The 8,294-nt window shown below is 41.9% G+C and overlaps 1 long non-coding RNA gene across 1 annotated transcript; it reads right to left on the bottom strand.

Annotated features, from left to right (window-relative positions):
* Positions 1 to 1,439: 1,439 nt before the first annotated feature.
* Positions 1,440 to 6,630, bottom strand: LOC122488022. The gene is made up of 2 exons (XR_006298536.1): positions 5,139 to 6,630; positions 1,440 to 2,375 (listed from the first exon to the last, which is right to left on the bottom strand). It is a non-coding gene; the product is annotated as an uncharacterized LOC122488022 (long non-coding RNA).
* Positions 6,631 to 8,294: the final 1,664 nt, after the last annotated feature.

The following is an 8,294-nucleotide window of genomic DNA, read 5'->3' as shown; positions in this document are numbered from 1 at the left end:
GCGTGTTTTTGCCCATATTTGTCTTACTAAAGCCAAAATGGGAGCCATTTAGACTTTCAAATAAGCTTTTAAAACTATACAATGCCAGTTGAAACAGACTGTCTGCTACTAAGTGTGATGTAGAAACCCTTCGCCTGGAGGTCAGAGCAGCTGGAGGTCAGAGCACTCCTGGAAGGGAGTATGCGAGCCCAGAGACAAGGAAGGGAAAAGGAATTGTCCAGGAGATATGTGGACTTCCCCTAACAGGAAGGTCTAGAAACAATCCTCTCAAGTACGGAAAAGTTCCCGCACACCACTGAGCACGGGAAGTCACACTCCCTATTTTCTGGAATTCTCATAGCAGCCTTAGGAAGTCAGAGAAAATAAAATAGAGTCCTGTACCTGAGAGTGGCCCTGAGGAAACAGGACCAACCATCGACTTTTTGCATTTGGCCTGCCCGTTTGCAAAGAGGCAACGGATGGGAATTCACATGAGGCCATACAATAAGCTGAACAGCTTCCTCTTTTCCTGATTAGTCTCCCTCATACAAAGGATTAGGACGCAGATCAAAGAGAGTAAAACCCCTAACGGAAGGAACAAGCTTTGTAGTGGACAGTGTCTTTCAAAAACCTGCATCATTTAAAAATTAATTTAAGTACATTCACTTGCTTTTTCAAAATAAATCACATGTATTTTTCTATAGATCAGCCAGAATAGTTAAGGTCTAATCGTCACATGGAAAGAGAGTACTCCTTTGAATAGTCTACAAGCCCGCATGTGTTCTCTAAAGAGGATGGTTCGCTTTCTCCACTTCTTCTTTCCTTTGCGAACAAAAATTAAAACAAAACAACATTGATCAAAAACTCGGTGTTGAGAGTTAAAACGCACGAACCCTGTCTCTAGTATTAAGCAGTGCATTTAGTGAAATGGCTTTAAACTTACCTGGGTAACAGAGCTCTGTTTCACGTGTGGATTTTTGTCTGCATTTACATCTCTGCAAGCCACATATGGCGTGACATTGCCGTTTTTTTAATTAAGATATGAAGTGCTCATTTTTTGTAGACCTGCTATAGTCTAACAAATTTACTACACGTCTCAGAAAACACATAGCTTTGCCAAAGTTGGTGAGTAGCCCAGCATGGTTTATCTCCAGCCTACAGCTCTTTCCCTGAATTCAATACTGCAGGCACAATTTAATGCAAACCCAATTTATGACTTAATGCTCTAGGGACCGTGGTGGGAGATTGTTACATTATTCTTTTCTAATCCTATTTGTGTTTTAATTTGCTAAGTCTGTAATGAGGTGCATGCCTTGAATAGATTCAAGATCTTTCACATTGCTTTTGACTTTGTTTAATATAATAGATTTTACAGTTTGCATTAAATACCCAGGTGCTACGGTCAGTATTATCTCTTTATTTTCTCAACGAGAGTGAATAAAATTACGCCGTGAAAGTAATTGTGTACATGTTTCCTTGTTTATTGTAATGGTTTATTTCCTATTATAATTCTTGATTCAAATTGCATCCAGTTCTCCAAAAAGTCAATTCCCCATGGGCTCCTACTTCCCCTTTCCACACAACTGGGACTCTCTGAAGAAAAGGAAGGCTTGGCTGACATGTGATTCGTTGGGTAATAACAAACTAAGTTCTCTAGTCTAAGTTATGAGGCTTCAATTGAACAGAAAGGGAGAAAGTGAGGAAGGAAGGGAGTGAGGCGGGAAGAGAGGGAAGAAGGGAGGGAGGGAAGGTGGGTGAGAGGAAGGGAGGGAGGGCAGGTGCTGTGTCACCATGCACTTGCTGTTTTATTCACGATGTTCAGCTGAACCTTACCGTCGCTAATCAGAGCTGCTACATCACCCAGCTCCGGCGTGTGTCATTTGCCGTCCATAACTGTGTTATAGCCAATTATAGCTAAATCCTCTGTTCTGTATGCACAATCAAAGGGTTTCTGGAATGCATTTTGCGATTTTCTGAATCCTATTATTGCAGACATGTTTATTACATTCAGAAGATGGCTTTCTGAAATTACACTGGAATTGTACCACCCACCTGCCATTTACAAACAAAAGGACCTAAACATTTCTTAACAAGGAGAAAGTTCATTTAGCTCTTTCCTGGCAACTTCTTCTGTGTTATTTTCCTCCATGACCGTTTGTGTGCGACTCGCGGCTCAAGCCTCTATAGATTTGTAAAAGTATCTATGCTGTCCAGTTGATGTTAACTTTTCAATTAATAACGACACGGCGGGTCAAAAAGGAACTGCAGGTTGGCTGTGGTTGGTGCTTGCTACAGTTTTCATTGTGAAAGTCTTCTCCGCCTAGGTATGGAGGGATTGTAAAATGGATCCTAAATTATAACCATTCGATAGCCCTGAAATAACTCTTGTAGGTTGCCTGTCAAAGAAAAAAAAAATCAAGTTATGTCTTTAAATTTCATTTAGGGCCACTTTAAGAGGAAAGTGAATGGCGTTAGAAAGACACACGGTATCTATGTGAAACCATAGCACCTCGTCATTAATTATTAAAGGTAAATGAAAGTGTTTCTAACCCAAATGCTTTACTTTTTTCCCTTCTACTCAAGTTTATACTCTTAAATTCTGCAGCCCCCCCCCACCCCACCCACATACACACACATATACACATACCCAAGCTTACTTTACTTTATTACTGGTATTTGCCTCACAGAGTCAGGGGATATTACTACCTTTTTATTTGCTATTTTTACAGGACCCAACAAAAGTGCTTTTAAAATATATAACCACTTAATTCAAGTCAAGCTTCTTCAATACTCCTTTCATTCAAGCCCTTTCTAATTTGTTTTCCTCCAGCCAGGAGCCCGGAGAAGACACTGTGATTTATGTTTTCATTTATTTATTTTATTTGGGCTTTTCATTTAAGAAAAGAAATTCTGCACAACCCCCACCACCCTCAATTCTGCATCATCTCACCCCACTCCACCCCTTTGTATTTGGACCATTAAGACTTTCCCAAGGCCAGACTTTGGAGTCTTAAACAGATTTCAGAGCTTTGACCGTGATCTGGAGAAGGTTCGGCTAGGGTGCCTCTGGGCACACCAAGGATGAGGGGCTCTTTCACAGCACACCATGCAGGGGGTAAACTCAGGGACGAATTGTGCCTTTCCCCAGTGACAAAAGATGCTTTGCTAACGAGCTCACGTTTCCACAAAGACTAAAAGTGTGTGCCTTGGCATCAAGAAAGATATTATTGTTCAAATCAACATGTTGTTTTTGTGTTGGGGTTGGGCATGGGATGGAGGAAATTGCTACATGACATTTAAGAGCTTGGGCTCCACGGTCCAGGGGCCATGGATCTGAGTCTTGGTTCCACTTTCTACCAATGGCCTTGAGTGAGTTACTCTTCCTCTCTAGGCTGATTCATTGTTCCAGCCAGCCAGTAGGCAAATACTTATTAGGCACCTAACATATGCAAGGCACTGAATTAGGCACACTGAATTAGGTAACAACACAGATGTGATTCTTGCCAACGCTGATCTGTTGGGGCCAAGAGACAGACAAACATTTATAGTAAAATGTGACAAGCATGGTAATAGGGGAAGCTAGGGAAGCCTCTGGAAAAAGTAAGATGTAGGTGAAATGAGATCAGTTTCCTCCAGTATAAAATAGGATGTAATACACACCCTGCCTCATGGGGGAGCTATGAGAAAAAGTGAGATAATGTCCAATAGGGCTCTGCATGGCTCCCCACATAAAGTAAAAATTTGGTTAAAAAAAATCAGAAAGTGATTAATGTCATTATTACTTGGTATCATCCCAGGATTCCCCCAAAAATGAATATCAGAGAACCATTTCACCTTTAAAAAGACACAAGCTTTGGGGCACCCGGGTGGCTTAGTCAGTTGAGCGTCGGACTTTGGCTCAGGTCATGATCTCATGGTTCATGACTTCGGGCCCCACATTGGGCTCTCTGCTGTTGGCACGGAGCCTCCTTTGGATCCTCTGTCTCCCTCTCCCTGACCCTCCCCTGCTTGCACTCACTCTCTCTCTCTGTCTCAAAAATAAACATTCATGAGTGAATGAATGAATAAATAAATAAATAACACAAGCTTTACTCTGTAGTTCTAGTTCTTCTTTTACAGAAAGAACTAAACAACAATGTGGTCTATAGAGCATTAAAGTAAATTTGAAGATAAATGAACTAAAATTAACAGGCTTTCTGAAGTAAACATGACTAGTAATTGAGCCTTTATCCAACATCAGCTTCTGTCATGGGAGAAAGGATTTGACGACTCAGTTCCGCTCACTTCAAAAGGGCCCTCAGCCTCCCCATTGAGTCTTGGATATTCCCAGCCAAAGAATGCTCCTCCTTTCATTCATTGTTTTTTTTTTTAATTTTTGTTTATTTTTGAGAGAGAGAGAGAGAGAGCTCACAGGTGCATGAGTGGGGGAGGGGCATAGAGAGAAGAAGACACAGAATCCAGAGCAGGCTCCAAGCTCTGAGCTGTTACCACGGGGCTTGAACCCACAAACTGAGAGTATGACCTGAGCCGAAGTCGAATGCCCTACCTACTGAGCCACCTAGGTGCCCTGGAAGAATGCTCCTCCAAAGTGTTCTTACTAGTTTAAAAGGTAATACCATTTACTTTCACTTAAAGATAGCCAGGAAGCATTTTTAAGTGCATATTTATTCACTAGGAATCATATTTGCTCATTATAATTTCAGGAATGCATTCCAACAGAGACAAACTTTGGCTTCAGCTACCGTCAGACAAAACCCACCCACAAGAGATCCTGGTTCATTCCAGGAAGTGCTATGTCATGGTGGGTGCAGTGTGGGTAGTGGAGTTCTCCAACGCAATTCCTGAAAACATGTCAAGCGCTGGTGCACATGATCTTTGATTACTTACACAAATGTTACAAATATTTGGGGAAAGGGGCGCCTGGGTGGTTCAGTCGGTTGAGTGTCCGACTTCAGCTCAGGTCATGATCTTCCAGTTCGTGAGTTTGAGCCCCACGGCAGGCTCTGTGCTGAAAGCTCAGAGCCTGGAGCCTGCTTCGGATTCTGTGTCTCCCTGTCTCTCTGCCCCTCCCCCGCTCATGCTCTCCCTCTCTCTCTCTCTCTCAAAAATAAACATTAAAAATTTTTTTAAAAAACACACAAATATTTGGGGAAAGTCACCTGTTAGTTGAGCTGCGGCAGAACTCATCTTAGGGGAGAGAACCGTCTTCATTTTAGCAAATACTTATATGGGCCAATCGACTGCCTTCAGATTGGGTCCCAGACAGTGGTGAATGGTTCTGCCTAGTAACACTGGAGGGATTTTGAGGTTCTGGGAGCAGCCTGAAAATTAGAGAGAGAGAAAGAGTATGTTGAGGGAGAAAGAAGAGCCGACGGGAGATGTTTAGGAGGAAAGCTGGCAAAGACATCTACCCTGGTGAGGTTACGAGGAGCGACTATTATCTGAAATGATGTCCAACATCAATTCTTAGTTAGCAGTTACTTATCTGCCAGGCTGGATTACCAGGCAACATTTGCGAGCACACACATGCACACACGTGGAATTGTCACCATAGGTCCTTATGAGTGCATGATATGAGTACTAATTGCAGGCCTTCAGGTGTCTTGGTGGCCACAGGCCAGAGAAGAGAGCAGCCTTGAGGTCCAAGACAGGTCCAGAGGTCAGCAGGAACAAGGTTTTGGAGGAAAAGACCCCCAAGAACATGAGGCCCTAGAAAGTCACAGAAATGATGAGCAAGGCAACGATACTCCCACAACACATGGACAAGAGCCTTTAAGCCTATTCTACCCTCCCTGGGCTACATGGCTACATATAAACTATAATAAGCCTTTATTCTTCTTTCATTGGAAATCTTTACTAAGTCAAGGTGACCTGAAAAATTTAAGCAGCCATACTAAATGAGCCTTGTTTTAGGTTCTGGAGTAACTGAGACTTGAAACGACCACATGGTGCTACTTTTTTTTTTTTTTTTTGAGAGTTTCAGAGACACCCGCAATGGTTCCTTTGCATTCTAACAGCACTATCCCTTTAAGTAGGAGAGCCCTGTCATCAATGAATGGTTGCTGATCTAATGACTAATTGATGGCAAAGAGTCTCTAATGATCTAATAGCTCATTAGGGTTGACTGAGCCAGCAGGGGTCTTCGAAAATGTTTTTTATTCCACTCTGAGGTTTTGTGAGTTTTCCTGTACATACATCAGACAGCTGCCCAGGTTATTAAACCTACAAATGTGAAACCACAGCAAGAACGGGATGGACCTATACAAATATAACTTGGGAGTATAAGGACAAATATGGAACCCACATGACAGAGATATATAGCACTGCCCAAACCATATGATGGGAAGCTAGAGAGAGACATGCTGGGAATCAAATGGGTTCCCAATAGGTAATATCTCTGCCAAGAACTGAGCTGTCACCGTGATGCTGTGGAAGAGCTTCATAGTAGGTAAATTCACCATTCATTCATCATTTAATAAGTTAATGTTTATTAATTACCTATTACTCACATGGTACTGTACATAAATGCTTTATATACATTTTACCAATTTATATGGTTGCTATAGTCCTTTCACATATGAGAAAATTAAGCTGCTAGCAAGCTAGAAAGTGTGAAAGAATTATATAATGTGCCATATATATATATATACATACATATATGTGTGTGTGTGCATATATATACATGCCCGTATATATATATATGTATATATATGTGTGTGTGTGTATATATATATATATGTATATATATATATATATATATATATATGCACACACCAGGTAAGGAACAGACCTCTTTCCAAAAATCCCACATTTTTGTTTCTTACCACATTGTCCATTGGCAGGGTTCAGACAACTCAAGCATCTTATTTCTTGGAAAATATTTGTCTCTAAAGATATAAGGAAAGGTGATTGCTGTTGGTAGCCATTTAACAAGAAATAGCCAATTCTGGTAGCATGAATAATTAAAACACTCAGGTCAGCCTCGAGCGATAGTGACGAAGAATTCTCATTCAGCTCTTCCAGCATGGAGCTCTCCACTCCTGGGCCATCACCAGGACGTGCCGTGGATGGATGAGTTCCCTTCCTGGCAACAACCCTCATCCTCTGATGAAGCTGGAACTGCCGAGAAACGGGAAGGGAGGGGAGCAGCAAACACTCTGGAAGACTGGCCTTGTGGGGCAGAAGTGTCTCTAGTTAAATTTGAGAAGACACCGCTTGTAACATTTCTGTTCAGCCCAACAAACCCAATTTGTATGTAACCGAACTAAAATTATAACTGAAAACAATCATCAGGAGGTCAACGAGGGTCAAGAGCACAGCCAAAGGACAGAGTTTGAAAAAGAGGGACGTCCATAAATCTGGCCGAGATATTTTTTCCCCAACCCTATCCGCCAGGGCCAACCTTTGCTCCCGGGGAGGGGTTAATGCCCTGGCACTGCAGGCTCTGGCTGGCCGAATGGACACCCTTTGGTGGAGATACGCTTGCTGGGGAATGTTCAAGACAAATGCCATGGGGATATGAGCAGGGGACTTTGAAAGCATCTGCTCCATCTGCTTTCTTGCTAGAAGAATGACCAGAACAGCCCCCAAGCCCACATCTGTTCATGAGTATAAAGAATAGGAACATATTTTTTTACCTTAGTAGCATGGAGTTGATACACCCTCCCCAGGACCCTGAGAGTATATAATACCAGCATAGACATCCTGAAATATGTCCAGATACGGAGAGGCACCTGCTCATCCCTCTTTTAAAGAATTCAGGCAATGTTGGTTGACCTCCATTATAGAACTGGAATATATTAGCTGAAATAATACTTTAACAGTTTTTTAGTACCCAACTATACGTTCTGTTATAAGGAATAGCAAATGTTTAATCATAAATATTTTAATGGCTTCAGGGATTCATGGTATTCAATGACCGTGTTAAATGATAATAATCACATCTGGTTTATTACTATAGTAATTCAGCAGCTTCTCCTCAGCAGTTATTTTTATTATATGTGCTGTGCGACTGTCATGGTCATTTATAGCAGTAATATTTTAAAGTGGCTCATTTGTTTGTTTAAGGACAGTTTCACAATATATTTCTGTATTAATATACATTTTGCGCTATTATTTCCAAGCTGCCACTGGAAAATTGATCCTAGCCTGTTACGACTGGAGAGGCCAGAAGCCACGCGGGATACCCGGGCAGAGATGGAGTGGGGCGACCAGATGGGACTGTCCAGGTGCCCACTGCGGTGGTGGCGACCGTTGAGGCTCATTCTTAAATGAAGGTGTGCACCAAGAAAGAGTGAAGAAGTAATAAATACAAA

The sequence above is a fragment of the Prionailurus bengalensis genome, chromosome A2 (assembly GCF_016509475.1).
Source record: "Prionailurus bengalensis isolate Pbe53 chromosome A2, Fcat_Pben_1.1_paternal_pri, whole genome shotgun sequence".
Taxonomy (NCBI): domain Eukaryota; kingdom Metazoa; phylum Chordata; class Mammalia; order Carnivora; family Felidae; genus Prionailurus; species Prionailurus bengalensis.
The sequence above is the reverse complement of the archived record's forward strand: the minus strand, read 5'-3'. Positions and strand labels throughout refer to the sequence as shown.